Raw genomic sequence first — 11642 nt, forward strand, 5'->3', positions numbered from 1 at the left:
TGTAGACGGAGAGAGGGGCAGACACAGGATAAGGAATGCAGAAGTGAGGCGCTTCAGTTTGTAGAAAGCAAGAAATCTGCAAGAATAGAACTTTGTTGTTCAAACTTGTCTAAGAATTGCCTCAGCATGGACTGTCAATTCAAATATCCCTCTGTGTTTGGCTTTTCTTCTTCTTCTTCAAGATGACTGTGTGTGAACATGGTGCAAATGTACGTGTGTTGAGCCTGTTTTGGCGAGAGAGAGAGAGAGAGATGCAAACCTGGATCATGTCACATTTGTGCTGAGAATTGGAATTTTTTTCCCACTCTCTGTTTTGATATAAATAGTTTGTACATTTTCAAGTGAATTTGTCACACTACCTTAACGATAACATCACTGACGTTTGCAGTGCCTCTGCAATTTAGTGGTAAACATTCTTGTTACTTTTCTAGATGTTGTTACAAAGCACAACAGCAACAACAAAAGCAACACAGAATTATTTTTTTCCACGTGTTTGTATGCTTACAAACATGGACTTCCTGTTGCTGCATTTATCAAAATATGAATCCTATTATGCTGCTGTGCTTTCTTTGTGAATCTGATGCATAGAAAATTCAATGTTATGTAAAATGAAGCCTTTACCCCAACATTCTGGGCTTAGTGAAGAAGATTCTTGCAGCTTGAGGTTGGTGACGGCACTACTGAGAGCGTGTGCCAGTGTTTGTACTACTGTTTGTCAAGGACCTATTGGATTACTCGCCTGCAAATCTTCCCCCTAAAATGCACAATGCATGTCATCGTGCACCCCCCCGCCCCCCATCCTTTCCCTCCTGTGTTACATAACTGCACTGGTCTGCGAGTTATCGGCTCATGTTCCAATCTTGTACGGAAAGGACGGCTGCGTGGGAGAGTGTGGATACCAGTTAGTCACGCAAGCAATTATCTGTCACTCTAACAATACTATTGCTTTGCATCCAGCTGTTGATTCATCTCGGTGTAACCTGTTCGTTATATGACAAAATATGACATATTGACACTTTCTAATCATGTTGGTCAGTATTGAACTTATCTTTATTTTGTGAAAACATAAAAATAATCTGTCTCCTATATTTGGAAATAGTAATCATTCAAGAAAGTAACAACATTCTGTTCATAAATGTTCTTAAAACTGGCATGTGATACAGAATGATGGCACTATGATGATGGATTCAATGGGAGGATTTAGTTGATATATGGATAGTGGTTAGTATGTCCTTCTCACATTTCTAAGGCCAAGGGTTCGAACCTCACTGTGTGGAGTTTGCATGTTCTCCCTGGGATTGCGTAGGTTTTCTTTGGGTACTTTGTTTTTCTCCCACATCACAAAAACATGCAGAGTAAGCCGGTTGAACACTCTAATTTGCCCCTAGGTATAAGTGTGAGCATGAACGTTTAAGCCTTGCGATTGGCTGCCCACCGGTTCAGGGTGTCCCCTGCTTAGTGTCCATCGTTGGCTGGGACATACTCCAGCAACCCTTTGACCCTTGTGAGGGTCAGTGGTTCAGAAAATAAATGAATGTGTGGTTAGCAGATCTGCTTCTTGAGCGAATGAGTTGTGGGAGTGTGAGCTCTGGACTGTGTGAATTTTGCATGTTCTCATCCGACCTAATTTTATCTAAACTAACAGTTTATTTACCTCCTCCCACCAAATATGCTGTAAACAATGTGTACTTCCAACGAAGAAGGCAGAAAAAACTCACGTAAACCTGGAGAAAATTAAGTTAAAACATGGAATTCATTATTGTTTAATGTGATATTTACAGCGCAACATTTATAGCCTTATGAAAATGATAATAATATCAAATATTTCTCGTTATTTGTTAATTCTCAAATTTTAATGTGATGAATCACAATCTAATGTAACATGACACAACAAAATATCCCGCCAACAGCAACTACAAAAAAGGCAGAAAAAGAAGAAAAAACAAACAGAGTAACATCCAACAATATGTAATGTTCTCAAAGAGAAACACAAACTTTCCATCCTTACATGTTCTCTTTCACTCCTGAGTAAAGAAGGTGCGATTTTAAAAACTTCCATGGCTGGCAACACATTAAATATGAAATTATTGAAACATCTGGCCTATTTTTAATTTCATGAATAAGCAGGATAGCTACAATACTACCTTACTAACTTTTATTTGTACAAAACTGATTCTAACAATAAAAAAAGTGTTGTTTTTTTTCTTTTTCCTTGTAACTCATCTTTTGCTCTGAAAATGAGTGTGAATGTGTGTTTATTTGTAGTGCCCTGCAATATGCCTGTCACTACTACTTTAGGGTATTTCTTGATTTTCATAAATCAGCCAAAAATGCTGCAGCGTACAAGTGATCATACATTAATTGATAAAGATTGAGGGCTTTTTTGCAAAGGAAAATGAGCTATGAAAATATCTGCACTTTTCTTGAGCAACATTCAATCGGACTTACATCAAAGGTTTGGGTGAAGATGATAATAGATAGCATCTGTCACCATGTGACTTCCTGTTGTCATCTAACTTGCATCTTTATGTGACTTTAATATCTTTGTCTCTTTCTCTTCCAGGAGAGCCACCCCGCCACTCTTACTTATGCACACAAAATTCTGCCTACCAGTCTTGAATGACTTCTGGAGGTAAGGGACCAAGTGTGTGTGCCCCTTTCTCCGTCCCCCTTACACCGACTGCCCCAAGTGGAAACGTACGCACCTTCTCCACGGCTTCTGCTTCCATCCACACATTGACTGTTGGAGAATTCACGCTTCGGGCTGTTTTCTTATAGAGAGAGCATGAAAATATGCAAATGAAGAAAGGTGGCGGTTGGGTTATTCTTTTACACCCTGTCACCTCCATACTGCCTTCTCCACCCACAAATAGGAGTGGGGGTAGGGTGAGAGAGAGAGAGAGAGAGAGAGAGAGAGAGAGAGAGAGAGAGAGAGAGACCATTAGGTACTGTAGTGTTTTGGTTAACCCAGAAAACAGACATTCATCAATCACATTAATAAATTAATCTTCATTTAACAACAAATAATTGACATCACGGTTAGAGCTGCGTAATAAAAGTTATACAATTGATAAGGATAACTAAGGCTTAAAAAAGTGGGTAAGGGATTCAATTTGAACCCAAAAAGTCACTTCACAAATGCAAAATGCTTTGTCATGATAGCAGACTGTCAAATATAAAGTCAGTCAAAGTCAGTCTTTGCATAGTTGTGGCCACATTTTATAATGTCATATTGTAGCTTTGCCTAATTAATGACCTGTAACCTGACAAGTACATTTCACCACTGTGCTTTCTAATGTGAATAGGTCCTAATTTTCCCTGTGTAATGATAACTGTGTATGTCAAGAGGCCCACAATGTCAGGAATGGCTGGATTGCCCCTCCTGGCATGACGTCACGATTATTATCAGCTTAAATACCAAAAATAATCTAATCACGTAATTAGCCACAGCTGATAATAATCGTGACGTCATGCCAGGAGGGGCAATCCAGCCATTCCTGACACACAAAGCTCAAAATGTCAACATAGTTATGTTTTGACGATTAACATTAACTACCCAAATCTTTATCAAATGGCTATTAGCGTTAGTCTTTAGTCGTTAGTTGGTGCGGAAGATATTTATATCAATAATGTGCATGAATTCATCTTAAAAAGTGACCAACTAGTTGAACCTCGATTAATGCGTGGAATTATTTCCAACACCAGAGTCCTAACTGAAAACTTGTACATATCTCAAATCAGCTTTCCTCTTCGAAATGAATAGCATTTTTATCCAGTCTCCCCTGAAATATTAACAAAATTGTGTTATGAAAAAAAGCAGGAAGCAGCAGAGTCGCTTAAATGATGAAATTTGACAAAGAATACTGCTGCAACTAAATTGCTTTTATATTCGTTTTTATAGAACGGAGAGAACAAACTTTTGCTTCAATTTAATTGAGATTATTATTTTTGAGGAACTGTTCACTTTGGTCAAACTGCACTTGAAGAATATACCTAGTTAGAAAAAAAAATGTTGCAACAAATGGAGTTTTTGCTCACAACAAACCAAAGAAATCCACTGCCCAATCGCTCCAAACTTGGTTAATAAATAAGGAATTGCGACCAAAAAAACAAAAAACGATCTACACTACCTGGTGGTCATCAAATGGTAACATTCAAATGGCACTATGGTAATAGAGCAGAAACACACACACACAGACACAACGGTGCACACGGAGTGAAAGTGAAGTGCTCAGCAAGACTTTTAGAAATGATTATAGAGATGGTTCAGATCAAAGGATTTCACAAGTGTGCACCAAATATGAGATGGGTAATCACACTGAAACTCCTCTATACAAGATGGCAGCACATGCTGACATGTTTCTTCAGCCTCACAGTCCTCCATCCACCCGCTCTAACCACATAGCTTCTCTATAAATCTAATGTGACACTATCGGATAAACAGATTATAAAGGAATGGAGTGGCTGTTTTGGGTAAAATGGACCAAAATAATAGAAGGCAAACAAAACAAAAACTTATCCTTTCTGGTGCTTTTCTAAATGATATCGTTAGGAAATATTAGAGATGATGAGGCAATATTGCTCTTGCAGTGTTTTTCTCTTCCTTCACTAGTCATTATAGATTAATCCATAATCCCCACCACCTAAAGACATTTTTGTCAGTGTAGTTTAGGGATAGAGATAATGTTCACCCTCCACTCCCCCCATTACCCACTCTTGCTTAAATGTTGTCATATCTCAAAATACTCCTCACCCTTTGGCTCCATGACTAACAGAACGAGAAATGTACACTCAAGATACTGAGAAAAGCAAATCTGAGTTAAAATTCATGTTTGCAATGTAATGTAAAGAATGTAAAGAAATGTAACTTTGATAAGAATATGTGTGCCGCACGAAATGTAAATAAAAATGTTTTCAATAAAGTTGGTTTACCACTAGTATCATCATTGTTTTTTTAATTTTATTTTTTCTTTTACTACACTACCTTACAAATAATGACACATAGTATGGTGTTTATGTCAATTGGTCATATTGTATGTATGCTGCTATCAAGCCAGAATTTATTAAAATATATATCTTGATATCCTCTTGACAAAAAGCTATGCGTGTGTCTTGTCCTAGCAATTTTGGCAGCATTTCACATAGATAGACCACAACCACCTGTATAAAATAATTATTATTTGTAGTCCTAGTCATTCGTTTTTTGGGAGACTAGAAGGTTCATTTTTATTTGCTGTCACTTTGCTTTTTTTTGCCACCTGTAGGTTTGGACTTGAGATTGCAGTGGATTTCATTCCCTTGCAATGATAATGACATCAAATATATTGTGTGTCACTCAAGGAGAAAACTGTCTTCACCCTGAAAAAAACTTGAAGACATTAAAACGTGACCTTGACTTTCTTAATTTTTTAATGAAAAAAATCAACAGCATAATGGTGTTTGGTTCAATGTTCTTTTGTACCATATTTGAAGACAACTATCTCTTTTAAGTTGGAGTGTGGATGTAAATTTGGGCACCAAATCAACTATTATCAACTATGTTAGTTTAGTCTTGCTTGTTTTTATTTATTCCTTTTTTATTTGGGCAATGAAAAATGTCTAATCAGTAGTATTTCTTGACAATCAAATTGACATTCATCAACTGGTACCAAAATGGCTTATTCAGTCAGCATGGGTCAAGTTAGACAAGGGTGTGTGTCTTGAGCGACCACTAGCTTATAATAAATACTTCTTTGAGGGAGCAAAGCTACAGTTGGCGCGATGGAGCGAGGTGGCGACAGACACAGAAGACTGAGGCTTCAGTGTTGCTATTACTGCCATCGTCATGTGGACCAGCACAGCACTTTATCCGCATGCTTTCTTTCCGGTCTCGTCAATGAACAACTCGTGATGCAGTAGAAGAAGGGTGGTAGAAGAAGGTTGTAAAAGCCATCTAATATAAGACATCTGGTGCCCTTGTTTTATCATGAAAAATATTTGGTTCCAAACTTAGGAACACATGGTTAATGAAAAGCATGGAGTTGAGTGAAACTAACAACTAGATAAGAGTGTGAGAAACCAAAAATAGTTGAGATGAATGCTGGATCTCCGATAGGGATACCAAGCTCACGACCAAGATACAAGTGACTCCATCTCCAGACTTCATAGTAGGCATCAAGCTAAAAAAATTGCATTGTTTCGGTTCACCCTATAAGGACAAATAAAGAAGCAATTAAATGAATAAAAGTGATGCTTTGACTTTGCTCTTTCAACATACACAGTAGGATGGGAAGATTACGGTCATTTTGGGGTTTTTCATGCTGTCAAAAAGCATTAATAGAGGGAGATTTTTGTGAAAGCCAGCAAACTTCAAATGATTAGATCAATAGGACACCCGTGAGGTTGACGGTACCAGTCACGTGATCAAGGAAGTGCACATGTTGAAAAGAAGACGCTGATGGTGGATGGATTCCAGGAACAACTGGTGTGGTAGGACAATTTCAAACTAATTTTCAACAATTGGGAAGGTGATGAAGTAGTCGACCATATATACATATTTGTAACAGTTACTTTAGTCCTCAAAACTCCCAAATTTGCTTCAATATTCATGTTCTACCAGCAATAATTGAGGTCCATTTGGACTCAAGTAACTTCTGTTAGTTTTTTTATTTTAATATGTTTAAAATAATGTCGCATTTTTCTTCGCAGTGTGTGCAAGGTTAAATGAGCAAGAAAAATACTTCCACTACTCTTAGCTCTAACTGGGATTTGCAAAAAAACAAACAAATGTGGTAGTGGTTTGTTGTTATAAACGGTTGGAAACCAATTCTTACAGCTTGAAATGAATTCAATTGAATGTTGTATATTGTAGTATAATGACATTTAAAGCTTCACCACAAAGTGCACAAATAAACAAATAAATATTGCTTACATGTGAATTTCCAAATACTGGATTTTGCATCAGTGCACCTTCCCCATCACGAGACTTACCATAAACCAAAACAGTTTCTTCTGTGAATTCCGCCGTCTTTAACAACCATCTGCCTTTATTAATTCTGTGAAAACAAGAACATATCCTTTTGACATTGCAAAATACATTATTTATTTATTTTCCATACTGCTTATCCTCACAAGGGTCGGGAGGTGCTGGAGCTTATCCCAGCCAAGTGTGGGAAACAGACGGGGGAAAGCCTGATTTGGTTGCCAGCCAATTGCAAGGCACATTGAGACAGAAAAAACTATTTGCATTCACATTGATACTTATGGAAAATTTAGAGTGGATAAATTAAATTAATTTATTTTATCTAATGCACATTTTGGATAAGACAAGATGCATTATTTGTAAATGAATGCCACATTTTAGGTGAGCAAAAGTATGGGAAAGGATGAATAAAATATGCATGTCCAGATAGATTATATCTGGTGATTTATCTTAAGATGGTGATCTGGCGGGTGAATGGTTGCCGCGTCAGCCTCACAGTTCTGGGGTCTTGGGTTCAATTCCAGATTGGTCTTTGTGTGTGGCATTTATGTGGGTTTTCTCTGGGTACTTCCGACATTCCAAAGACATGCAGGGTAGGCTTATGGAAGACTGCTCATTGTTATCAGTGTGAGGGTGAATGGTCGCCCTTTTATGCATGACCTGCGATTGGCTGGCCACCAATTTGGGACCTGGGACGAACTCCAGCACCCCCTGCGACCCTTGTGTAGATGAGCGGTTCATAAAATGAATAAATGATTTTTTTGAATCTTCTTTCGCTACTTAGTATTTGATCAATTTGAATTCCTTGTCTGTGAATTGTGTAGCATTATCCTTAATGCTCCCCAATAGTTTTGTTGCAGTTTTCTCCAGTTGAACCCTGTGGACAATTTAACAATGGTTATTATAAGGGTTTTTCTCAATTGGTCTCAACATTTCTGTCAACTATCTGTTGCTTGGGCTATAATTGGCTTTTTTCTTCACCTGCCCATCTTATGATTCGAAATCTCATTGCTTGGGTTGGCATGATTTGTTCTGGGACGGGCTCATTAATTTTCACTGATGAACAATCTGACCGCAGCAGCAAAATGAACTTATACATTTGGTGAAACATGCTGTCTGCCAATTAAAATCATGCCACACACATTCTCACAGAATACCATTGCCAACACAGAGGTTCAGGCAATTTTATCAGGGCAAGAGGTAAAGGGGTTTTAACTGTTGTTTGACTTAATTAAATAAAAACAGAATTAAAAAGTCCCTTTGAATGTTTTGAAAACACAAACTTTTGAAAAGTCTCATGGTGAACATTACTCATAACAACATCTTAAACATGTAATCAAGTAATGTGTTATTTGTAGAGTTATTGAATTTAAAAATGTTTTTATTCCGAGTATATTTTGCTTGTGACCAATTTACTTACGCGAACATTTTGGAACCAATTATTTCTATAAACATGTGCACGTGGCATTTCCATTATATGTATTTTTGTAGATGGTCAAATAAGGCTTATTTTCCTGTGATAACAATCTTTAGAGTACATGGGGCCAATATGGCAAAATGCATAGGGAATTAAAGGTGTTAATGTCGACATGGTCTTATTGAGTTTGTTGATGTTTGGGATCAACGTGTCACTTTGGTTGGTTAGTATCAAGGGCAGTGGGCTATTGATTGTCCGGTCGTTAGGAGAGTGCGCCAGTCACCTGGGAGCTCTGACACTGTTAACACCGAGCTTCGCCACGTTGACTGAGTAGGATCCAGCCATTGACCTGCCGGCAGCCTGCCATCCCTCTGCGCCGCACCTGACTGTGCGCAAAGGGATGTGGCGTGTGATGTTATTGATCCATGGGCATGCTTTGGGGAAGTGTATCTGAAACAAGTTTACTAGCGGAGTGCAGGCAATTTACAGCCATGATCGTGGCAGCAGTACAGACAACACAAAACCCTAAAGTGGAAAAGTCTTGGCAACAACAAAAGCAAATTACAATTGAGAACATATAAATACGTCTAGAAAATGACATTCATTTGCATAATGTTTTGTAGGCTCTAACTGGAAAAAACATAAACTACACTATCATCGCACTAATGCTCACATATGTTTTCAATTTTTGAATCATTTCCTACTCTTACTACTACTTCTTAATAATTATGTTGACTTTGATGTGTCTATGCATTTATTTCCGCATTTACTTCATTTTTCAAATCTTATTTCTGCATTTATAGTCATTTTTTTAGTTTTTTGTTAGACTTTTTCTGTCCTTTTTTATTATTTGTTTATACAAATCATCATGCGGATCCAGGGAGAATGGACATCAAATTGGGTTAACCAATAAGTCCTTGCATAATCATCTTTATTTTAATCATTGAGTGAGCATTCTGAAGGTATAATTTGTGAAACAAACAAGCTAATTAGATGCTTTTTTCAAAGAACCTTTTTCGTGACAAACGGCATGTTGGAAAATCACAAAAATAAATAAATCAGCACAAGGACAAATCACAAAAAATACCTACAAACTAGTAAGCACAATGACACAAAAAAACAGGACGATTACTCTTTGGACGATTTTTAAAAAGGAGCGGAGATGATGGCGTCAGAAAACTTATAGCGCAATACTATTTTAATATTGTGGATGTCTCCCCTTGTTTGGCATCAAGGATTTAAGTTAAAATTTGACAGTAAAAACAGCAACTGGAAACGGTCATAAACGCAGAGGAAACTGCAGCTTTTGGTATCCTAGTCAATACTAGTCGTTGTGACACCTCTAACTTTGGGAAAGCTGCAACAAATTGCTGTGGTCAAGGCAGCGGATGTTTGTGGTCCAGTCAAAAGAGCCTAAAATTAGTGCTTGCGGCAAATTTATTCAAAATAATTCAAACAAGCACTAGCAGTTGACTTCCATGTGCTCGCACGGTTTTCATCTCTTAAGGACAAGGAAATCATCTTTGAGATCTGCCCGTTGATTACGACTGACATATTGAGCACATCTGGTATGACACATTTGTTTCACGATAAAGTATCAAAAGCTATAGACCTTCATCACTGGGATATTTTCAGATAGACAGCACAAATCAGTTCATGATAAAACTTTGCTATAAAACTGCTAAAAAAGTGTTTCTTTTTTTTTTTGCCAAGAAATCTGGCTAGTCTGGTAAATGAACACAATGTGAGCTGTCAGTGCTGAGGAAATATTTCTTGACACAGAGGACGGGGGGGATGAAAACAGCCTGGAATGTGCGCATTTGAGTTTGTGTGTGTAGAGAGGGCTGTGATCAGAGAGTGAATGAGCCGTTTCACAGGCTGGTCTTCTCTCGGGGGGAGTCTTCGCTACAGTGCTGGAAATGAGCTCGGCTGTGCAGTAAGTGTGGCGACCTCGTTCCTGACCCGATGCTGCTTCACCACCCTCATCACTATGTGGTGCCTACTGTTTTCTACACATTAGGAGGATTGGTTGTGGGTTGGGAGGGGATATCCTGATGAACTTGCCTAGGCCTCCTCCTGCGTTGATGTCACACACCAGTCTGGAGAAGCAAGGAAGTGCTAATTCTGATTCGGAGGGACATTTTGACTGTTCATTTGTGACAGTTTTGGCACCACCAGTGACAAAGTTGTACTTGTAAACAAGGCTATCAAACACAGGCAAGCACAGTTGATTTCCACTTCACTTTTTTTTTTCTTTTTCTTGGGTTTGCAAGAGTGGCACATGTTAAGTGAGAAAGTTTGCTTTTCTGCAAAACATTGTGACTGCCTTTTTGTATTGACAACGGATTAAGGGAGCTAGATGGGAAGTCAAGGAAAATGCTTTGAATTTTGCTTTGCTAGCTGACCATACTGCAGTTTGATAACCCAACCCCCTTTCCTTTTCTTGCTTTTCTCTGAGGAGTGAGAACGTGAGCACAGGTGGTAATGCCCACTTCAATTTAGTTCAAAGCCCCAATTGGAAATAACACTGCTGTCAGGGCCAATCTGTGCTGTGAGATGGACTGCTGTCTGCTTGGAGGAACGTGGAAATGTACAAACTTAGACATTCATGAATTTTCTGTAACAGGAAGTCTGACTGATTAATTGCAGGGTACCGATAAAAGTGCAAGTGCTGTAGCTAGGTTTACCAGCATATTTCTTTCCGACTTGGATTGAAGATATTTGGTGTTTGCATGAGATGCCACTATTAATGTAAATATTTGATCAGGGGTGTCCAACTCATTTTGGTCACAGGGTACATCATTGTCATGATTATAAAAGGAGGGCGATTAAGGCTGCGAAACCACATGAATATATGATTCCCTCCTTTTAATGAATATAAATGGCAAATTGAATGATGGAGGATTATCAAATTAGAAGGCAGTACCAATATCTCTTTTGACGGCAAATATTCAATTTGTTTTGAAAAGCGAGTGGTGAGCAAAATACGAGTGCAAAAGTGATTATCAGCAAATTTGGCATTTAGCAAGAAATATTAAGCCAATATGAAGGAATTATTTTCATTGCATGCCCAAATTGATGTGAGAGGCTGTATCCCTGTTCATTACTTAATTTAACAAGATGGCATTGAGTGGTCTATTAAGGAGCGTAGTTACAATTGTTTAAATACTTATGCAAAAGAAACAGCTTCAGTGTTAATAGGGACCGGGACCACCCGCGATAAGTGAATTTCCGCGAAGTAGGGATTCCCCTTCAAAAATGCTT

Source organism: Stigmatopora nigra, chromosome 1 (genome assembly GCF_051989575.1).
Source record: "Stigmatopora nigra isolate UIUO_SnigA chromosome 1, RoL_Snig_1.1, whole genome shotgun sequence".
NCBI lineage: Eukaryota > Metazoa > Chordata > Actinopteri > Syngnathiformes > Syngnathidae > Stigmatopora > Stigmatopora nigra.